Raw genomic sequence first — 23,299 nt, 5'->3', positions numbered from 1 at the left:
TTTCTTCTAAAACTTTCATAGTTTTAGTTTTTACATTTAAGTCTATGATTAATTTGAAGTTATTTTCTGTGTATGGTATGAGGTAAGAGTCCTCACACCATTGGGTTTTCTTTGCATGTACATGTGGCTATTCAATTGTTTCAACATCATGTAGTCATAAAAACTTTTCCCACTGAAAAGTCACTCAGCACCTTTGTCAACAATTTATTGACCATATTTATGTTGTTCTATTTCTGAATTTCTATTGTTCCATTATTCTATACGTCTATTCTTATGTCAATACTATACCATCTTGATTATTGTTGCTTTACAGTAATCAAGTAAGACTTCAGGTCCAATTTTATTCTTCTATTTCAAAATTGCTTTTGCTATCCTAGGTCCTTTACCTTTTCATATACATTTCAAAATCAGCTTATACATTTCCCAAAAACTTGCCAGGATTTTGCTTAAAATTGTGTTAAATCTATGATTCAATTTGGAGAGAATGAGCATTTTAATAATAATGAGTTATTCCAACACACAAACATATATTTTTGTCTCCCATTAGTTTGGTCTTTAATTTCTCAGCAATGTATTTCTGTTTTCACTGTACATGTCCCCCTCTACATATTTTATTAAATTTATCCAAAAGCGTTTAATATTTGTTGATACTCTTGTAGATACCATCTAAAATTTTTAATGCCTAATATTTTTTGTTAGTATATAGAATTATAGTTGAATTTTATATATTGACATTATTTCCTAACACCTTGTTAAAACCCTCATTAGTCCTAGTAGCTGTGTTGTAGATTTTTAGGATTTTCTATGCGCCCAATCATGTTGTCTGTGAATAAAGGCAGTTTTGTTTTACTACTTTTTCTCCCAATCTGTATCCTCTTTATTTCTTTTTCCTTATTGCACATGCTAAGACTTCCAGTACATTGTTGAATAGAAATTGTGAGAACATTTTTGCTTCATTCCTGCTCTGAATGTGAAATAATTTGCTGTTTCAATTTTAATTTTGATGTTAGCCTAATTTTTTTATATATTCAAATAGGTGTTGGATTTCGTTGAATGCTTTTTAAAAAACATCTATTGAGATAATCAAATGACTTCTTCTATTTAGTTCACTAATGTGATGAATAAATTTGATTGATTTTCAAATGTTAAACCAAATTTGAATTTTTAAGATAAACCCAGCTTCTGGTGGTACTTCCAGACTAGCCTTGTGCTGCCCCAACAGAGGTACCAGCAACAGCTAAGTGGAGCCTCTTCCTCAGAAGTCTGAGCAACAGCTCTACAGGGCCTTTCCTCTGAGCCCTGTTGTCTGCAGCTCAGAAGGTCTGAGGATCAACTACTCATTGCCAATTTTCTGAGCAACTAGTTTCTGCTAATTTCACCTCCTCGGTTTTTCTTCCCAGCCCTAGGGCCCATCACGCTTTCATAAAATCATGGCTTCTCATACACGGAGATACTTTAGAGATTACATAGGGTAACCTTCCTGCCAATGCATGAATCCTTGCTACGATATCTCTGTTAAATTGTCATCCATCCTTAGCTTGAGACCACTTGAAACAAGAAACCCAGTACATCCTGCTTTCTCAAATAAAAAGAAGTTAAGAAAATAAAACAGATTAAGAAGAGGTGCTCTTACAGTTGGAGATTTAGTTTTCCTGAGCAGTGCTAAAGGTCATTATTTATAGGTCCATCTGTTTCAATGGCTTTCCTTTCTTTTTAAATTTTTTTAACACTGCAAATTCCTATGGCTGTATTTTCAGAATTCCATGAGTTCTGTAGGGAAATTAGAAAAAAATGTTTATTTTCATAGCATTCTTAAGTAAAAGCAATACGACATATTCTAGATGATTTCCATGATCATGGAGTACTTACAACAGAATACTATCACGTATTTTCAACCACATATTTTAAATGTCCATATTCACTTTATGTCTATGTTACAGTGTATTCGAAAGAATAGTATATGTTAAGAATAAGAATACTGGATTCAGGTCACCTGGTTTGGAATTCCAAGTCGGCAATTTACTGTATGTGTGACTTTGGGCAAATTACTTTGTCTTTCTATGCCTCCATTTCCTCATTTGTAAAATGAAGAAATTAAAATATCTTTTTATAGGAATGTTAGGAGGATTAAATAAATTAATATACTGAAACAATGCTTAGCTCATAATAAGTAAATATATAAATGTTTGGTAGTGTCATTAAATAGTACTAATTTAATTATAGCTAGCTAGTAACAAAGGCATGCAGACTTAATATGTACTTTAATCATTATGTACCATGTGAAGGCTAAACACCACCACAGCACATCGTACAAAGGATTAGCAGTACTTGTAATAGAGAAAAGTGGTGAGAGAATGAAGTAATTATATGACACATAGTACCGTAAGCATGCACCACAACATAAAGAGTGGCCATTTAGCTTCAGCAAAATAACTTAATTTGTCATATTAATGTTAATGTTGATTTACATTTTACTACATTTATAGTTTGCTTATATTTAAACAAATTGAGTTTCTATTTATACATCATTGAGAAGTAGAAGCAAATGGAGTTTATGTTTAGTTTCATATTGTACGTATTTAAATAACATGCTACCAAAAGTAATTTGTCAACACTGCAAGTTCATGAGATAACTTTTCCCTTTAAAGTTGGTCCATACATTATTCAAATTTGAGCTATATGATATAGTGAGGCCACTTCTTTTCCTAATGAAGCACTATCTCTAGTGGTAATTCTAAATGGGCAAAACACGAAACAGGCCACTTATACCAAAGACCAGTGTATTAGTCTGCTCTCGCACTGCTCTAAAGAAATATCTGAGACTGGGTAATTTATAAAGAAAAAAGATTTAATTGGCTCACAGTTCCACAAGCTGTACGGGAAATGTGATGCTGGCATCTGCTTGGCTTCTGGGGACATCTCAGGAAACTTGCAATCACAGTGGAAGGCAAAGGGAAGCCAGCACTTCACATGGCTGGAGCCGGAGGAAGAGAGAGAAGGAGGAGTTGTCACACACTTTCAAACAACCAGATCTCACTCATTATTGCAACAACAGCACCAAGGGGAAATGGTGTTAAACCATGAGAAACCAACCCACTGATCCAATCACCCCCCAAAAGGGCCCATCTCCAGTTTCAGGATTACATTTCAACATGAGATTTGGGTCCAAACACAGATCCAAACCATCAGGGAGGCTCAGTCACCATATTTAAAATCCAAAGTATGAAATTGGGAGAAGGTACATTTTGAAGAGTCTAAGTACCTACAATAAAAGAAAAGTGAGGGGGGATATGTAGATGAGGTAACGCAGAACTAAAAAATGTCTGAACACTTTTAAGTGCCAGGCACCACCTTCTGTGTAAGAGTGCTGCAACTTTCAGATGAGGAAAATGTGATTCAAGGAAGTTAATTACTTGTTTGAGGTTGTAGAGCTAGAAAGTAGCAGAGCCGGGGTCCTCACCAGGTTGCCTAGCTCTGAAGCTCATCTTTTTGTACTACAGCTTCATTTCTGAAAGCCACAGGTGACTTCTGAGATGAAGATCTATGATTGGAACTCCTGCCCAGAAATTCTAGAATGGAAGTCTTTTTGGACTGAGAAGACTGGAAAGGCCCTTCTGAGCATTCCTCAGCTTCCAACGCAAAGAGGGAAGAAGCCTGCCAGCTGGATTACTATTATGGTTAATTTGATGTCAACTAGACTGGGCCATTGGTTCTCCAGATAGCTAGTTACACATTATTTGTGGGTGCATCTGTGAGAGTGTTTCCCTAAGAGATTAATATTTGAAGAGGTGAACTGAGTAGATCAGATTGCCCTCCCCAGTGTGAATGGCCATCAGGCATCCAACCCACTGAGGGACTGAATAGGATAAAAAGATGGAAGAAGGTTGAATTAACTTTGACTGCTTGACCTAGGACATCAATCTTCTCCCACCCTCTATACTCCTGGTTCTTAGGCCTTCAGATTCAGTCTGGAATCTACACCATTGATTCTGTGGCTCTCAGGCGTTTGAACTACATCACTGGCTGCCCTGAGTTTGCAGCTTGCACACAACAGATCATGAAACTTCTGTCTCCATTATCACATGAGCCAATACCTTAGAATAAATAAATATACAAATATCTCTCTCTCTCTCTATATATATATATATCCTCATATACTACATGTGTGTATATATATCTTTATATATTACATATATACACGTGTGTGTGTATATATATATACACGTATATTTCGTACTGTGTCTCTGGAGAACCCTGACTAATACAGTCACCTTCTGGCAAATCAGCTAGAGAGGGCTGGCTCTCAGTATCCTAACAGCTCCAGATGCAGTTTTAAGCTGGAAGAGCAATTCTACCAGAAGCTTCTTTCTTTTCTTAACCCAATTATGTTAAGGAAGAACCACTGGTCATTTATTTTCATAAGTGGGTTCATGACCTCAAATAATTATAGATCCAAATATGCCTGGGAAACATAGGCTTTCCCTTCCTCGGTTTACATATCATTTTCTGCTAAAGAAGTAGAGGTGCCCACGTCTTAATTCTGGGAGAATCATTTTCTCCCAGAATACAGAGGATGTTAGAAAGAAAGCACAGTGCCTCTTTCTCCCTCCACCCAAGGTTTCACATTTTTCCTGTTCTTCTCTACTAGAAAGCTACATGCTAAACTTTTCATCCTCAAATGTTCACATGGTAAGTTAGAGCCAAGACATTCCCAGGCCCCCACTTTTCAAAAAGCCCAGTTCCCAAATACAGAGTCCACTTTTGCAAAAATGCTATCTAGTCTCTTCTGCTTTGCTGCTGCAGCATTCCCTAGAGGCTCTCAGAGACACTTGAGAGCCTGGTTCCTCCAAGTCTAGGTTCTTCCAGCCTTTCTCTACTATGCAGGGTAAGGGGCACTAATGTCTCTAACAGTGGCTTCACCCCATTGTTAAGGTTGGATGTGGTTTTTGTGGCTCACAGTTAATATAAATATTTCAAAAATATTGAGAGTTTAGGCAAGTTTATTTCAGTTTTGCAACTCATTTTAGGTATCATCATGTAAATTTTTAGAATTGTCAAATTTAGAAAAAACTTTAAGTTGTTAAATTGGGAAGGTTTTTCCACAGACCAGCTCCTGGCTCTATACATTCTAAACCTTGTTTCTCCACCACTCCCCACATACTGCCGATGCTGAGTGCCACAGGAAACATTTATGTCACGATATGGCCTCAGGCCTTATGCCTTCATTTTACCACACTGGATGAGTCAGCATAGAAGGCAATAGGGTTATTCCTGGAAGCTATCTCTAGACCAGGATAGCTAACTGTAACTCAACCATATAGGGAAGTGACTGTAAACCACATGAAGATCCACCATCAATCTCAAGTTCATTGTGCCCCCAGTCCAACTTACCCTTAAGGTCCCAGGAATGTCTGTGGCTGTACCAGTTACCAGTAATACTGGACATGCAGGGGAGTATGGGAACAGGAACTTTGGAGGGGGACAGAGTGGTCTTGACTGAGTGCAGTTGAGTGTAAAATATTGCAGATTAACAGGACATATGACCACATAAACACATTCCTAGAGCTCTCCCCAGAGACTTGGAAGGGACTAATGCAAACGAGCCCTGAAACTTAAGCTCCATTAGTTTCACCCATCTGTCTCTGCCTTGCATTTAGTGTGTACGAACTTCTTACTCTACATGGTCCATTTTTTTCAGTGTTCTTTGTGCCTTTAAAGTTGCCAAAATATGTGTTTTATTTTATTTTTTAATTCCTAGATTTGTGAAACAGATCATTAGTGATTTAATTTTCATTTAAATAATGAATTCCTACTATTTAACCTCACGCTTATTACAGAGAATTGGCTGTGGGAGAAGTAGCCATTGGAAGGGTCTCGTGCTTCTGACTTTCAATCTGGGACTTAAATTTGAAAGTAAGATTTGTTACCTCTGACCACGACATCTTAATGTCCATGGTACATATTTTATGGTCAGTCAATAATTTAGGCTCATGCACCTCTGTTTTAGCTCCTCAGGAGGATATCTGTCCATGTCTTTGAAGTTCCTTATGACCCTCTGAAGTAAATTCCATGTAAAACAAGCACAATGCTTCTATTTGAGGTCTAGTGATCACAAATGGATTCTCCAAATTTGGTGAAAATCTGATCAGCTGTTTTCATGTGATGTAATTACAAATAGACCAAAAATGCAGTGGTTTTTTTTGTTTGTTTGTTTTTAGACAGAATCTCGCTCTTTCGCCAGGCTGGAGTGCAGTGACGCGATCTCTGCTCACTGCAACCTCTCCCTCCCAGGTTTAAGTGATTCTCCTGCCTCAGCCTCCTGAGTAGCTGGGACTACAGGTGCGTGCCACCACGCCCAGCTAATTTTTTTTTTTTTTTTTTGTATTTTTAATAGAGACAGGGTTTCACCATGTTGGCCAAGATAGTCTTGATCTCTCGAACTCATGATCTGCTGGCCTCAGCCTCCCAAAGTACTGGGATTACAGGCATGAGTCACCGCCCAAAAATGCACTTTTAGTTGTACAGTTTTATGCCTTGTATCTTTCCCTAAAGGATTTGAAGTAGTTTATGATTACACATATTTTTTCTGTTTTTCTTTTACAAATAAAAAAGTAGAACAGACAATGAAAAATACAACTCAGAGAAAAACAGAAGTTGATGTAGAATGGTTGAAAGAGAAAGCTCATACATAAAAATGCAAGCATGATTGTTACCAGAAAGGGGTTCTGTTCCAGACCCCAAGGGAGGGTTCTTGGATCTCACACAAGAAAGAATTCGATCTGAATCTATAAAGTGAAGGCAAGTTTATTAGGAAAGTCAAAACATAAAAGAATGGCTACTCCATAGGCAGAGCAGCCCTGAGGGCTGCTGGTTGCCCATTTCTATGGTTATTTCTTGATTGTATGCTAAATAAGGGGTGGATTATTCATATCTCCCCTTTTTAGACCATACAGGATAACTTTCTGATGTTGCCATGGTATTTGTAAACTATCATGGCGCTAATGGGAGTGTAGCAGTGAAGACAACCAGAGGTCACTCTCAATGCCATTTTGCTTTTGGTGGGTTTTAGCAAGCTTCTTTATTGAAACCTGTTTTATCAGCAAGGTTTTTATAACCTGTATCTTGTGCCAAACTCCTATCTCATCCTGTGACTTAGAATGCCTACCTATCTGGGAATGCAGCATAGTAGATCTTAGCATTATTTTACTCAGCTCCTATTCAAGATGGAGTTGCTCTGGTTTAAACGCCTCTCATATTTCCGCTCTTGCTTTTATAGGAGAACCCTTAATCCTAAGGGCTGCAGAAGGACACAGATCCATCTTCTGTAACTTCTTCATGCTGAATAGGTGTAATGATATTCCTGCCTAACTATTAGAGTCTCTTGTATTCAAGGTAGAGAGCAGCTCAGTCAGAAAGCATCAGCATGGGTGAAGGCCATTCATAACTCTTAAGTTCCAATGAAAGGTAATATCTGGAAGAGTAATAAGTATTTAAGAAAATATTTAGGAAGTGTATTCTGCATTCCTACACAAAATGTACAGCCACAATATATTCCACAACAGTAAAGCAAAATAAGTAAAAGTATCCCAAGTAAATGAAATTAGAATGTTTTCCATGAACTGTTCAACTGTTGGAACCAAGCTGATATGGAGTCACTAGCTGATTCCAATATGAGCTCAGAATTAGAATACTGGTTTAGATTTTTACATGACCCAACCCTCTTGTTACTTCTGAGCAGCAGTCAGAAACTACTGGTTGTTTCACAGAAATAAGCATGGTTAGTCTAAACTGAAGACAAAAACTAAAAAATAACTGAGACTAGAATCTAATAACAGGTGTAACATAGTTTTTGAAACATAATTTTTCTCTCTCCAGTCTCCCATTTTTACTAAAGACAAACAATTGTAAGACCAATTTGTTTTATCATACTTGGCCTGATTATTTGTATAAAGTGCAGCAAGCATAATTATTTGCCACATAGGCTTCTTTTAATTGGCTTTGATTGAACTTCTGGTCCATAAGGAATCTCAGATAAGACTGTTTTTAAAGCCAGGCCCAGCCATGGGTTTGTACCCTCAAATACCTGTACGAGTTGGGTAAGTTCCTCTCCTCTTGGGTAAATTAAAGGTAACTTGGGGCTCCTGGGCCTGTTAGAAAGTGACATTCTTTACTTACCACATCAGAAACCCTGCACAGGGAATGTGTAGACAAGGTATGAGGTCAGTTTTCCCAAGGGACTTTTACTGGCTCTACAAGTCATTCAAGTTTGATTCCTTAAAGGGAAGCACACCAGTCAAGGCCTTAGTAAAATAAACAGTTTCTCCTACTGTGTCCTGTTACAAATGAAAACAGATTCTTATTACACTTATGCAAATAACTTTATTGCCATAAGCTAAGAATACTCACAACTAGTTTCCAAATTCTGGAGAAATCAGGAGGAGAGAAATACAAATGCTCCAAATTTTGTTGACAGGAGTATATTTTACTCAATTACTACAAGCTGTAAATAACTAAAAATAAAAGTTTTCTTGACTCTGAAAAACAAAGGATCTGCAACATTTTAAGCAAAAAGTCAAAAAGATTTTATGTAACAATTGTAACTATTAATAACACATGCTAAGTCATATTAGAAATATAGGAGTTACTTATAATTTTGGAACACATACCAATAACACATTTATACAAATAAACCCCAAAGAAAGCCAAACACCATTTTATATTTGACAGTACTTCCTGTATGACTTTTATAAGTCATAAAAATAAGTCAAATGTTCTCTCTTTCTTTTTTTTTTTTTTTTTGAAATGAGTCTTGCTCTGTCGCCTGGGCTGAAGTGCAGTGGCCGGATCTCAGCTCACTGCAAGCTCCGCCTCCCAGGTTCACACCATTCTCCTGCCTCAGCCTCCCGTGTAGCTGGAACTACAGGCGCCCGCCACCTCGCCCAGCTAGTTTTTTGTATTTTTTAGTAGAGACGGGGGTTTCACTGTGTTAGCCAGGATGGTCTCGATCTCCTGACCTCGTGATCCACCTGTCTCGGCCTCCCAAAGTGCCACACCTGGGCATCAAATGTTATTTCTACATCAGTATACTATTAATGTTAAACCCTATCCTTAATAAAACTTTGTAGACATATCTACCCAATTTTAATGTTCTTCTTGATAAGCCTTTTATAATCCTTTATAAGTTTTTGTTAAAGAGATCAGTGCTAAGAAAAGCTTGTACTTTTATTCCAGTTTTCAATTAATGGAAAAAACTGAATAATATCCCTTTAATTTTAGCCAATATGTCCACACACATAGTTGCTTTTACAATTAATTTTTCACAAACCTTCCACAACTTGCTTAAACCTTCAGCTTGGTCTTTTTTAACTTAAAGCAATCCTCTTTAAACTAGGCAAAAAAGTCCACATTCCCATGACTTCTTATAATCTTTTACCAAAAACACATTTCTTTGTCCTTACACTCCTTGCTTATAAAACTGTTTTTCCTTCCCAAAGATTATTTAAGTCACGTGGACTGAAAAGCATAACAGTTTTTACTTTTCTAACAAAATATGTGATTTAAGCACTTATTATTTTTAAGCCAATCAAAGCTCTTCCATATATAAACAATACAAAGACAGAAGGAGATCTAGTACTTGTAAGATTTTTCATTTTCCAGTTTCTTAATTGGATTACTGGCTTCAGAGTGGAGCCCTAGGAGGAACAGAGCCAAGAAAGCATGCAGTTTCTATAGCAAGCAGGCACAGCTGAAAGGCAGAACAGATCCCCCCAGTGAAGGGCTCCATTTTTATATCAGATCTTGGATCCTAAAAAGAGGGAATCAGCCCATCCCATGGGAGTCTTATCTCTCAATAAGGGGTGGGGACATCTCCATATTTCTAGGTGGCCAAAAACATGCTTCTCTGATCCAAACGTGTGAAAAGTTGAGTATTCCCCATAACTGCTGTTAGCTGTTCCCAAAAGTATATTTCCTACTTATTACACAACAAATCTCTCTCATAATGCGAAGTAATTTCTGACACTCCCAAAAGTCGAAAACATCAGATAACACAATGCAAAACAGAAGAAAGCCTTAGGATTTTGAAAGGGATCTATCCACTTCCGATTTCTGAGGTTTCAGGAGGAAAACAGAGGTTTTTCCCAAAACGGGGTTTATAGCACCTCCTGTTTTTCCCAGGGAGTCCCAGGCTGTTAGAGCTTGAATATCCACTTTTCGTTAAGCTGACTTTTAACCATAGCAGTCGTTTAAAAAAGTCCTTTTAAATTTCTTATTACCCAACTTTAGCCAGGCCAAACAGCCAATATTTCTGTGCTCAGAGAAAGAAAAATTCAAGATGGTTCATGGAGGGGAAGAGAATCATAAAATGGTAAGGGTCAAACAGATATCAAACCAAAAAGGACTTACTCTCTAAGCTAGAAATTGAACCCAGGCTGCCACTACAAAATGGCAAAGTCTTAACCACTGAGCTACAGCATTGGACAGTTTCCATTGCCCTTCCCAGGAGCCTACAGCAGCTAATTTTGAGCTTTCAAAGGCCTTTAATTGCTTAAGACAATTTTTAGGGCTACTGACAAGAACCCAAAATTCCTGTCCTCCAGATGGCAGAAATCAAGAGAAAGTACCATCACATGGTTACAAGGTCAAGTTCCCAAAGACATAACTGGCCAGTTAAATGAAGTCTCCAGAATATGACAGTGAAACGGAGACAGCAACCAAGAAGTTGATTCATGTAGCAAAGAGGACAAGGCAGGTTAATACAAAGAGCATGGCAGTTAACATACCCTGGTGCCAAACCCATTCTAAGCTAAAAGGAACCTTAATGAAGGGGGCCTCTAATCCTTTACATCTTAGGAAAGACTCTAACCTTTCTAAGTTGGGCTTCCAAACCAGGTTTGGTCAAGCATCCTTGCCTTTTATTAAGAGGGGCCTCTAACCCTCTCTGTTTTAGGAGGGACTCTAACTTACCTAAGTTGGGCCTCTAACCCAATCCCCTTTACCCCGGTAAATGCACCCCACTTACCCAAAGTCAGCCAATACGTGTATGCAGATGATTTTCCTTTGGATCAGGAGTTTCTTCAGTTTTGTCCCTTTGGGGTTCATGAGAAAGATGATACCAGAAAGGGGTGCCAATCCAGATCCCAAGAGAGGGTTCTTGGATTTCATGCAAGAAAGTATTTGAGATGAATTCAGAAAGTGAAGGCAAGTTCATTAGGAAAGTAGAGGAGTAAAAGAATAGGCAGAACAGCGAGGGCTGTTCCATGCCCATTTCTATGGTGATTTCTTGATTATATGCTAAACAAGGGGGGATTATTCATGCCTCCCTTTTTTAGACTATACAGGGTAACTTCCTGATGTTGCCATGGCATTTGTAAACTGTCATGGTGCTGGTGGGAGTGTAGCAGTGAGGATGACCAGAGGTCACTCTCATTACCATTTTGCTTTTGGTGGGTTTTAGCTGGCTTCTTTACTGCAACTTCTTTTATCAGCAAGGTCTTTATGATATGTATCTTGTGCCAACTTCCTATCTCATGCTGTGACTTAGAATGCCTAACTATTTGGGAATTCAGTCCTGTAGGTCTTTGCCTTGCTTTACTCAGCTCCTATTCAAGATGGAGTTGCTCTGGTTTAAACAACTCTGACAGTCCTATGTGATACTGGGTTGAGACTCCTCAAACCATCTGTTCTATATAATCGTTTGTTGGGGGTTGGGGAATGTTTAAAAAATACTGATTCCTGAGACTTAAAAACTGGATAATCCAATTTAGTAGTCATTAGGTGGAACCCAGAATGGATCTCATTCACTGTCTAAATCCCAGAGTATCACCTGGTACTTAGTATAACATGCATTAAGTATTTGTTGAAAAAATTAATAAATGAATAAATAAAATGAATGCTTCCTTTCTTCAGTAAGTTGGAAATTATTTAAAGACCTGTTCAGTGCCCTGTCCATCTTTATAGTCACTATAATACTTTCTATAGTTCATTTATTCAAAAAAAAAATGTATTGAAGGTGTATTACGTGCCAGGCATCTAAGCTCTATAGTAGCAAACAATCTAATATGGTAGTAAATAAAAAATTCTAATGAGGAAATAAGCAAGAACTAATTTTTACTTATATGTATTTATATTAATCCATGATGTTACACAGCAATAGCTCCTTAAATATAGTAAGTACATGTGTGGCTTTTGTATGAATTACAAGAGGAGCCCCATCTCCCAGAAGGATCTTCCCCCTGAAAGATCTTCTACCTAAACTTATAATTGTGGTGTAACAACAAGGTCTGTGGAATGGCTTCACTGGAGGCCTTAGAATGGTCCCTGAATTTTGTGCCCTTCAATAGTGACTAAAATGCCTTTATAAAACTTTACATCAGAAGACCATGATGGCAAGCCTTAGAACCCAGAAGCTGTCTTGGAAAATACTCTCTATCTCATATTAAGCAGTAAGAGCCTTTGCCGAGGCCATCTTTAGAAACAGGATCTCCTCAGGCCCATTTATAGCTCTGAGCCATTCTGCTTCCTACTAAGGGAACTTCTAGGGACAGGGCCACCCCTTTCAGCCAAATACTCACGGTCAAAGAACAGTCATTGGCTCCCCAGGAATGTTTCCCTTTCCCCTTCTTTGGCTCTGCTTTAGCATATAAATACTGCTCCAGCATCTCTGTTATCTGTGGCGCCAGGAAGACTGCATCCCGTGACAGCAGGGACTGGTAGGATGAGCACTACAGACTGCCTGCCTACTGCCAGGGCCCATTAACCTCCTATTCCAGCTCATTGTTTTACAAGTGGTCATCGCCACCTCGCTGCCCAGTCAGAAGCAAGTAGCAGCTTTACAGCCTACTTAAAGAAAATGGCTCAGTACTTAGGCATTTTCTGGTGCCCCAGGGTTCAAAGTGAAATTAATTTCCATTACCGCCTATAATAAATCACCTCACCCAACACATGTATGAAATTCCATTCAGTAGACTCAAGTCATTCTGGGGCCACACAGAAGAGCATGCACACTTCAGCTTGAGCGTAGTTAATTTCTCTGCTTGGATAGAGCTGATGGGGCCCTGCAAACAATTAGGTTCCAAGAGAGCTGATGGGATGCGAAGCAGTCCTAAAACACACAGATAGGAACCCTGCCTGAGGATCCTGGGTTTAGTTAGAGGAGCAGGGGGAGTTCTTTCTTTCTTGGAACACTTTTTAGTGGCCCCCCCCCCGCCTCTCTCATTCCTCTCTGGGGCCTTGTCACAGTCATAGATACACTGACTTTTGTGATAGCGACAGTAGAAGCCCCTCTGATGTCAGAATCTGGATCTGGTTGGAAACTCTTGGAGGTCTTTTGTGGGGAATGTGTGTGGCTAGTCATTCTGAGTCTCAATCATTTTATGAAAGAAACTGCGGAATGATCCTAAGTGCCTCATACAGCCGAAGAATGAAGAAAGTAAATAGCAAGGTACGGCGTTACTGAGACAAATCCACAGAAGTCGGAAGGATGGTGAACATGACTCACATTCAGCGAATCATGCCTGAGGAATTTAAGCCACAGAGGCCCAGAATCTTCGAGCTGGAAGAGATCTCACAGAGGTTGAGTCCAATCCCCATGGGCTAGAGATGGGAAATGAGGAAAACAGAGACATGAGATGATAATAGTAACCGCTACTGTTTATTAGGCCCCCATTCTGTGCCTTCAAGGTACTAATTTGTAACATTTGTATTGATTAAGCCCCATGGACATTCTGGGAAATTGTCTTTTTTATGTTTTTAAGCCAATTTATATTTACAGAGAAATTGAGAAGATAGTGCAGAAAGTTTCCATATATTCCATAACCAGTTTCTCTTATTAACAGGTTACATTGGTGTGGTACATTTATTATATTATATGAACCACTATTGTTACCTTATTATTAACTAAAGTTCATGCTTCATTCCAATGATTTCCTTAGCTTTTACCTAATGTCCTTTTTCTATCCCAGGATCTCATCCAGGTTATCACATTACATTTAGTTGTCGTGTTTCCGTAAGCTCTTCTGTGACAGTTTCTCAGACTTTCCTTTTTTTGATAACCTTGATAGTTTTGAAGAGCTCCAATTAGGTATTTTTTTAGAATGCCACTTCATTGGAATTTGTCTGATCTTCTTCTCTATGATTGGACTGGGGTTATAGGTTTTTGGAAGGTGAGATAGGTATTTTTATCCTCCTTTGCAAATGAGAAAACAAACACTTAGTGAAATAAGGGGAATTAAGTCATGTCACTAATATAAGTAATGAAGTCAGGTTTGGAACCTAAGTCTTTTCTGAATCTAGAGATCAAGTTCTTAACCATCACATTGCTTTCCTGTAGCCCTATTAGTTGAAAGCCCAACGAGGACTTAAATCTGAAACCCAACTTGGCATTCTTTCACAGAGATGGATGGTTGAAGCAATAGGTAGTTAGGTAAGTAGGTAGATAGGCAAGTAGATGGATAGATAGATGACAGACTCTTTATAAATGTCTCATGATGACATGTGTAACACAGTCTTACCATAAACACTCAAGCACTATAGACATATATGAAATTATAGTGCCTTGCAAGCACTCTGCAATAATTGCTACTGTTAGGTGTAGAGCCCTCCAATTTTTCTATGCTTATGCCATGTATAATTTTTGTTGGCATGCATAATTGTGCCAACATAATTTTTGATGGAAGTATATTATACATACTGTTCTGCAAGGTTGTTTTCTTAATAATATATCACACAATTTTATGAACTATACATTTGAGTTTGACTGAACTTTCTGTGTACTCTGAATTAACTGGTACCTTATAAATGGACATCAGGTCTCTCAATTTATTGCTGGTGCTCTTTCCCTTAACATGGTGGACCTAAAAATTCAGCAAGCATGAGTATCATTTGGGGAGTGCATTAAAGTACTGGCTAGGTGTGGTGGCTCACGCCTGTAATCCCAGCACTTTGGGAGGCCAAGCCAGGGGGATCACCTGAGGTCAGGAGTTAGAAACAAGCCTGACTAACATGGCAAAACCCCATCTCTACTAAAAATACAAAAAAAAAAAAAAGAAAGAAAGAAAGAAAAAAATTTAGCTGGGCGTGGTGTCGGGCGCCTGTATTCCCAGCTACTTGGGAGACTGAGGCACAAGAATCACTTGAACCCGGGAGGTAGAGGTTGCAGTGAGCTGAGATAGCGCCACTGCAATCCAGCCTGGGTGATGGAGCAAGACTCTGTCTCAAAAGCAAGCAAACAAATAACAACAACAACAACAACAAAACCCAAAACATATTCTTTGGTACCAAGGATTTTAGAGTTTGACTGATCTATAGATTCTTACTGAAAAGGTTTGTCAGAATTTAGATTTTTTTTTATGAACACATTTTTTTTTTTCTCTAGGGGAGTATAGATGGAAGTGATTTTGAGACCATACGAATTTGAAAACAAAGTCTAGTCTTCCTCTTTGTATCTTGCCAGTATAAGTCCCTCCTTCGTTTGAATAGAAATAATCCATTCTGACATACAAACTTCAGAAACTCCAACTGGCTCCAGTGAAACACATCTGCATTTGTGACTTTGTCAAATAAATGCTTGGAATGGACTTGCTTTACTGGCAAAACTGGTATTACAGTATATGCTGGGGGCAAATTAGGATGGGTCTCATTTGTACCCTCCAACAATCTGAGGGATAAGCAGATCAGATATCTTGTAAGGTTTTATGAATGAATAAAGTGCTTGAGTCTTAGAGGGGCTTGTGAAGATCACACTGGCTTGAGTGATCAACTCACAGCAACCAGGCCAGTGCTGCCAAGACTTCTACTTATTGCAGAAGGTGGTTTCCCCATGGTGGGAAGTCCATCCATTGGTAGCTTCAGCCTTCCATCCTGAAGTATTGTGGCTTAGGTGGAGGGATTTTCTTCTACCCAATTTTAGTGTAAAAAAACATCCCAGGGAATGATTCTGATTGGCCCATATTTGATACACACCAAAATCTAGACTTACCTCTATAGCCAAAGGGGTGGGAACTGCAACTGGTCAGACTAGGGTCATGTGCCTAACCATGAAGTCCCATCAGAATCACAGGTAGAAGAGAGGAAGATGCAGCTCCCTAAAGCAAAAAGATGGAGACTGAACACAGTTATGAGAAGAAAAGGAAAGAGCACTGGCCAGACAAAAGCAGTGCATGTTCACCACAGGCTGTCTTCATATAACACTTTACATTTGCAGAACTGTATCATTATGAAGACATTGTTACACATAATTTCCTCAAGATGAAGATCCATTGGTAATTAGCAATACCTGTTAACTTTAGAACAAAAATGTGTTAAAGTCCTTTAGGAAATTTGCTTTTTAAAGATTATGACATAATTCCAAATATCCCTTGGTCAAATGAACATACCATGCTGACTGTCCACTTGGAGATACATACTACAGATCAGTGTATTCATATTAAAGGCTCTGAGAAGTTTCTGAAGCAAAGAACCCTGTTTAGCTTATTTTTCCAACCATTTCCCAAAGTAACTTTAAAATGAAATTGTCTTATATTCTCCTCGGTTATAACTATCCATTCATTTGGAACTAGAGTCCTGCAAAACTCATTGGAGGAAATGCTATACCATTCAATTCATCAGCAAATTTTTTAAATTAGCAATTAGTAGTAAACTTCAACCAAGTCAAAGGATTTCAACTTTTAATAGAAACAGTCTCTATTAGTAGTGTTTTGCTACAGAAAATAGGAGTCCACAACTAGCTCCACTACGTCACAGCATTCCAAGCATATCAGACAGAGTGATTTCTTTCTATAAACAATATTTCATAACATTTCCTTTATCATCCTAAAATGAAAGTCATAGATAATGTAGGCTACCTACCCATAAAATTTCAAAACAGATTCATATTATACCTTAACCGTAACAGAAATAAAAGTAAAATAATTTAAAATAAATTAACATCTATCTAAATTTATAAACGGTTAGCTCCCACTATGCTAGAACATCTACTGAAGTAATCAGACACTTGCACTTATAACTTATACATTAAATCTCTAGGAATGTGACAGCAACAAATACAGACCGATAAGAAGGTGTGGTATTTATAACTCAAATACCCTGAGGGGTGTTGCTATCAATGATGTGATTTTTCTTAAAGGGTGAACTACTCTTGGTAAAGTTCTACACAGGATAAAGAAGTCTTTTTCATTTGCATGGTAGCTGCCTTGCTGGAAAATTCAGTGTACACCCTATGTTAATATGTAAAATTCAGCTCAATTTTAAACTCAAATAACTCTAAGTAGATTGATTGATTTACCTATATGATGGCTTAGTGGGACATTCAAAAGTCCTACAAAACAGGTAACAATTCTTCATACATGGCCCACATATTAAAATTCACTTAGAATCCCTGGTCCCAGCCCACACTAAATGCCAGTAGTGCCTCCTGCAGTAATTTGACAACCAAAACATCCCGACAAATTTCCAAAACGCCCCCATGGTAAAGAATTGCCTCGTTTGAGAACCACTATGATATAAATTACATTTTGTCTTACAGTTAAATTTTGTATTGTAATGAATGCCCTTAGGTAATGAGCAAGAAAACTGGAAATAGAAAATTCATTGTCCCAACAATATGTTTCCAAATATTTCCTGAGACAGAAAATAAGTGGGGGAGTATTTAGGCCATTTTTTTCCTACTTGGAAAACAAGTTGGTATATGGCTAAATTTTGTGCCCCATGGAAAAGGTTAGCTCTTTGTTTTTCCATACAAAATCCTGGTCCCAACAGTGAGAGACGCATGCAAAGAACAGGGCAGGAGTCACTGGATATTGCTTGGTTCCAGCTCACCAGGTCCTATGTGAAGCCCATTGCACTTCTTATCTCTATAAAAGGACTTTGTTAGGAAGGCATAATTTCCTCTTTTATGGTGAGGTTAAAGAGGTTACTAGATCTGATAAGTCTTCCTGATGCCAATCCCTGTGCTATTTTTCTTTCTCAAAGTATGGTCAGGGGAGATGGGAGGGCGATTGAAAGCAGTATAACACCAAGGTTATACTCAGAGTTCAAATTGTGATTCTATCTTAGCACTGTGTGACACTGAACAAGTTATTTAATTGCTCTGTGCCTCAGTTTACTCACCTGTAAAATGAAGGTAATGGTATCCATTCTCAGAGTATTATTATGGGCATTAAATTGGTTAAAACACTTAAAAGTGTGCCTAGTATATAGTAAGGCCCCGTGATTATTAGCTGTAATAATAATTAGCATTTCTTTTTCAGCTGCCTTAGGCAGATTTGAAATTTCTTCACCTGGATCCAAGTTCATCTGTCAAGGTCCACCTCTCCTGCTTTGTTTGGGATGCTGCCCATTACCACACCCCATAGCATACCATGGCCAGGGCATTTCACAGTTTTGAAGCACACTTCGTTTCACCCATCCCCCAACACTACACCAGTTATTCATTTTTAAAGCGGGTGCTGGGTGCGGTGGCTCATGCCTGTAATCCCAGCAGTTTCGGAGGCTAAGGTGGGAGGATCACTCGAGGTCAGGAGTTCAAGACCAGCCTGGCCAACATGGTGAAACCCTGTCTCTACTAAAAATACAAAAGTTAGCTGGGCATGGTGTTGGGTGCCTGTGATACAAGCTACTTGGGAGGCTGAGGCATGAGAATCACTTGAACCTGGGAGGCAGAGGTTACAGTGAGCCGAGATTGTACCACTGCACTCCAGCCTGAGAGACAGAGCGAAACTCCGTCTCAAAAATAATAATAATAATAGTAATAATAATAATGATAATAATAATAATAAAATTGATGCTGGTTCTAGGGGAGAACAGAGTGCAGACAAAAAACTCCTGGCTCTGCCTCTAACTTGCTTGTGACCTTGAGCAAGTCACCTCAATTCTCCAGGCCTCTGCTAGTGCATTTGTAAAGCACTGCAACTTCTAAGATCCCTTCAGGCATCATTCTTTTCTCTATCCCATCGCCACCTCCACCAGGGAAAACTCAGGAACTAAAGGAAGGAGACTTGCCTTGTTAGAAGCCTTTCTGGGTGCTCCTTCTTGCAGCCTCAAGTGTTATGGCCTCAGCTACTCTCAGAAGTCAGTGTTTCTCATCCTATTAATTTGTCCTACAGCCAGGAAAATGAGTACTGCAAATACAGAGATGTACCTGCTCAAAGTAAAAACAGTCAAGCTGAACTGTTTGAAGCATTCAATGATTATTTTTTTTATTTGCATAGTCCTCTGCCTTTTACATTCATATAGGTAACCTGTCAATCATTACAGCCATCTTATGAAGAAAAAATATTGGAGATCATCATATTGATTTTGCAAATGAGAAAACTGAGGGATATTATGTGGCATGCACATAATATACAGGGATATTATGTGGCATGCACGTAATCCCCAGGTGAGGGGCTCTATTGAGACCCAGATCTGCCAACTCCTGGCCAGATGCTCTTTGTACCAGTGATAACAAGCACATAGAAAGTACCACATGCAGATATATTTTATTCATGCTATAGCATTCAATTTCCCAATGGCCTTAGGAAGTAGGCATTATCACCCCATTTTATAAACAAACTCAGAGTCCTAGTAGACTTAAAATCCCCTCAGGGTAGGGACCCGTTACATTTGCCAGTGAACTCTCCCAAAGTTACCTAGATTAAAAGTGGGAGAGTTGGGTCCAAAGCCGGATCATTTCTGTGTTCAACACGTACTTACAGAAACACCTGAGCTGAGACTTGAAGGTTCCACCTATGTGTGCAAAGCAGCTACCTGTGCAGTGGGCTCTGAGAAGAGGACGGACTGCAGAAGAAGAGGAAGAACTGATTTCACTGATCACCTCCTGTGTTCCAGGGCATTACTTCCATTATTGCATAAACTCTATCAGAATTGATCCCCCTGAAGCTACTTAAGTAATGGATTCATTTAATTTTCATTCTTTAATTTATGCATTAAATGAGAGGACTAATACTCTTCCTTCTTGTCAAGATGTGGGGTTAGGAAAATAAATAAGGAACTTTTGGGAAAATCAACATTAACGTCTCACAGCTGAATTTTAAGGTCCAGGCTGCATTGAAGAAAGTTCCTAAAGATGCTCCTCAGTTCAGACTGAATGCCACTAAATTCAGCAAACCTTTACACAATGCTATCTCTTGGTCAGATACTGCATTATACACTGACATGACAAAAATGAGTTAAGACCATGTCTGCCCTCAGTCTAATAGGGAAAATGGGCATGAAGAAATGCAAGTGTTAGAGGCTCTGGAGTCAGACAGCCTGAATGGAATCTGCTCTGACCTTTACTGTGTGACCTTGGGCAAATGTCTTAACCTCTCTGTGCCTTAGTTGCTTAATCTATAAAGTGGAAGAGATAATATTAGTTTTGACCTTATGTGTTATTGTTGCAAGGATTAAATAATAAGTGCCAAGTATTTAGAACAATCTCTAACACATGGTAATCTGTAACACATGGTAAGAGCTACCATGAAAGCATTACATGGCAGGGTGAGAAGTACAGTAATAAAAAAACCCAAGGCATGGAGGAGGGAATGGTGAATTCTCTCCAGGGCAATGAAGGTCGGGGAAGGCTTCTTGGGTTTAGCAATATGACTAGGATTTTTCCCCAGAAGGTGGCAGAATGAGGGCAGATGTTACTATTGTTACAACTACAAAAAAACTCACTACCATCTATTGGGCACCTACTGTTTGCAGGCCCTGTGCTTGTGCTTAATGTGAACTCTCTCGCTATTTATTTATTTTTATTTTAATGGTAGAGGTGGGGTCTCACTATGTTTCCCAGGCTGGTCCCAAGCTCCTAGGCTTAAGTGATCCTTGGGCATCAGCTTCCCAAACTGTTGGGATTAAGGTATGAGCCACCTCGCCTGGCCTGTGGGCTGTCTCATTTAATTATCTCAATAGTAATTCAATTAAGTTGGCACTGTTACTATTAGTCCCATTGGACATATAAGAAATAGAAACCCAGAGAAGTTAAATAATTTACCTAAAGCCACACAGCCGTAGAAGCCTACAGAAGTAGGACTTGAATGGATGATGTTTGATGTCAGATAAACATTTTAAATCATCAAGCTATATGCGACTGGTTCTCGGACTCACCCACAATTATTGACCTCTCAGAGTTTGGCCCTCTTGAATCTGACACCTAGCCATGTACAGAGCCTGTCCATCAGCCTATCTCTACTTGTTCGACTTGTCTCATTGGCTGACAACTACTGTGCTGGGCAGCATCGGGGCTAGTGGGGACATCTATTGAAAGCGGGAGGTTTCAGAGGACAAGAAAGGAAAACTGAAAGAGGGCTGACTGGAGAGCCTTCCAACTTGTCTCCCATCCCTGCTACAGACACCACCCTCCCTCCATCCTTTCTCCGAGCGACCCTGTGACGCCTGATGAAATTAAACCTGCCCCAATAGGAGCAAACTATGGATGTCTGGTTCCCTGGCACTTTTAGTCTAATTGCTGCCCAATGAATATAATAGCTCCCTGACTGTCTTTTCAGCAAGATGGGCTTCTGAAGTCATTCAGAAAGGGCTGAACTCCAATAACACTCACTCTACTGTCTGCAGGCTGAAATCTAATATCGGCCGGATGATCCTAGTTTACAACTTGGTTTTCATCTCCACAGGGTCCCTTAGTCTCAGGTTTACTGACCAGTTGCTAGACAGGAGCAATCTGTGACATCCCCCTAACCCCTCTTCTGTTTCTCACATCCCACTCAGGATATGATCACAGGATTACTTTTCAGGCTGAGAACAGAAGCTGCAAACTTCGCTGAAACCCATTTTGTTAAGCCACCACCTACTGAACGTGGAGAGGCAACTGGCTCAATTTGTTCTGTTTGAGTTTGCAGACCATGTGGAGGCTTTGGCTAATTAATCAGGCCTGCTAATACAGTTGGCCAGCGTGGATCCAACATGGAACGTGCCCCCATAAAACATGCCTTAGTCGTAGGTCAGGCAAAGAGTCAAGAGAAAACCAGTTCCTGATAATTAAATCTTGGGTACCTCAGCCTTTTGCTTATCTATTGCAGGGAACCAAAACAGACCACCCCAAAACTTAATGATTTAAAACAACAACTATTTCATTATCTCTCACACTTGTATATCTACTAGGTTCAGCAAGGCAGTTCATCTGCCGTCTTGTTTGGGGCTGCTCATGCTGTTGAAATCAAAAGGTGGCAGGGACTGAAATCATCTGGAATATCCAAGATAACTGACTTCCATGCTGGCCACCTTGGCAGGGTCAGCTGGAAGACTGAGCTTAGCTGGGACTCTAAATCAGACAGGCCTATGCCTTCCCACATGGAGTCTCTATCTGATCTCTTCAGTAGGGTAGCTGGACTTCTTATGTGGTGGTCCAGGGCTCCCAAAAGTAGAAGCTATCAGTTCTTAGGGTGTTGGTTCAGAATTGGCACAGTGTCATTTCTGCATTCTACTGATTAAAGTCACAGGGCTAACCCATATTCAGGGAGAGGACTATGCAGAATGTGAATCCTACACAAGGGTGTGGATTGGGTTATGCGTCCCCACTATAAACAAGCAAATGACTGCATTCCCTTATGTAAGTATACTTTCATCTTACATAGCTACCATTTGTTGAGTGCTTGCCACAGGCAAGGCACTATGCTAAGTGGGTTGTATCTTGTCTCTTTTCTCCCTACAAAAACTGAGAGAGCTGGGCATTAATACCCCCATGCTACAAATGAACAAACTTAGGCTCAGAGAGTATGAGTAAATTCTCCTAAGTTACTGAGCAAGTAAGTAGTGAAGCTAGGATTAAATCCAAGATTAGTGTTCCTGCAAAAATTTGTTTGCTTTTTATATACACAGACATAAATCACAGCATTATCCCTTCTTGCCATTCTAGTACAGTAAAAAGCCAGCCACAGTTGGCTCAGCTGAGGCTGTTGGTGTTTTGCCTAAAAATCCAAAGGTGTTGAGAGTAAATGTGGCTGCATACTCAGAAGTTCTTTGCTCCAGGCTTGTCAGGCATCACACTCCAGGGGTCCTGCCAGCTTCAGCTTGTGTGCTTTAGACGAACTCAGGCCCTACACAGAAGGCTTCTGGTTCTAGCCAGCTCATTTTTGCTACTGGGTACCTGGACCTATGAATTCAGCTTTCTGGTGAGATCTGAATCATTAATTGTTTAGCATTCTGTCTCAGTTTTTGATCTCTCTCATCTTTGCCTGGATCCCTAATCCCTACTATTGGCCCTTCCAGAATCTGGGAATCTTTGCCATGCCTGGGCTACTGCCCACCCTTCCTACTGCTTTACCTAACCTTGATTAACTTGATCCATGTCCATCTAACCAGA

At 39.4% G+C, this 23,299-nt stretch overlaps 1 long non-coding RNA gene across 4 annotated transcripts; it reads right to left on the bottom strand.

Moving 5' to 3' along the window:
• Positions 1-329: 329 nt before the first annotated feature.
• Positions 330-12,822, bottom strand: LOC119624478 (uncharacterized). 4 transcript variants are annotated; one of them, XR_012093479.1, is made up of 5 exons: positions 11,021-12,812; positions 8,176-8,273; positions 7,166-7,471; positions 2,862-2,974; positions 330-1,770 (listed from the first exon to the last, which is right to left on the bottom strand). It is a non-coding gene; the product is annotated as an uncharacterized lncRNA (long non-coding RNA). The 4 variants fall into 4 exon arrangements; XR_005240649.2 differs by lacking the exons at positions 330-1,770; positions 2,862-2,974 and having other exon boundaries at positions 6,789-7,471; positions 11,021-11,151; positions 12,573-12,818; XR_012093478.1 differs by lacking the exons at positions 330-1,770; positions 2,862-2,974 and having other exon boundaries at positions 6,789-7,471; positions 8,176-8,333; positions 11,021-12,822.
• Between the last annotated feature and the right edge of the window lie 10,477 nt (positions 12,823-23,299).

This window comes from Chlorocebus sabaeus, chromosome 1 (genome assembly GCF_047675955.1).
Source record: "Chlorocebus sabaeus isolate Y175 chromosome 1, mChlSab1.0.hap1, whole genome shotgun sequence".
In the NCBI taxonomy this organism is placed as follows: domain Eukaryota; kingdom Metazoa; phylum Chordata; class Mammalia; order Primates; family Cercopithecidae; genus Chlorocebus; species Chlorocebus sabaeus.
The sequence above is the reverse complement of the archived record's forward strand: the minus strand, read 5'-3'. Positions and strand labels throughout refer to the sequence as shown.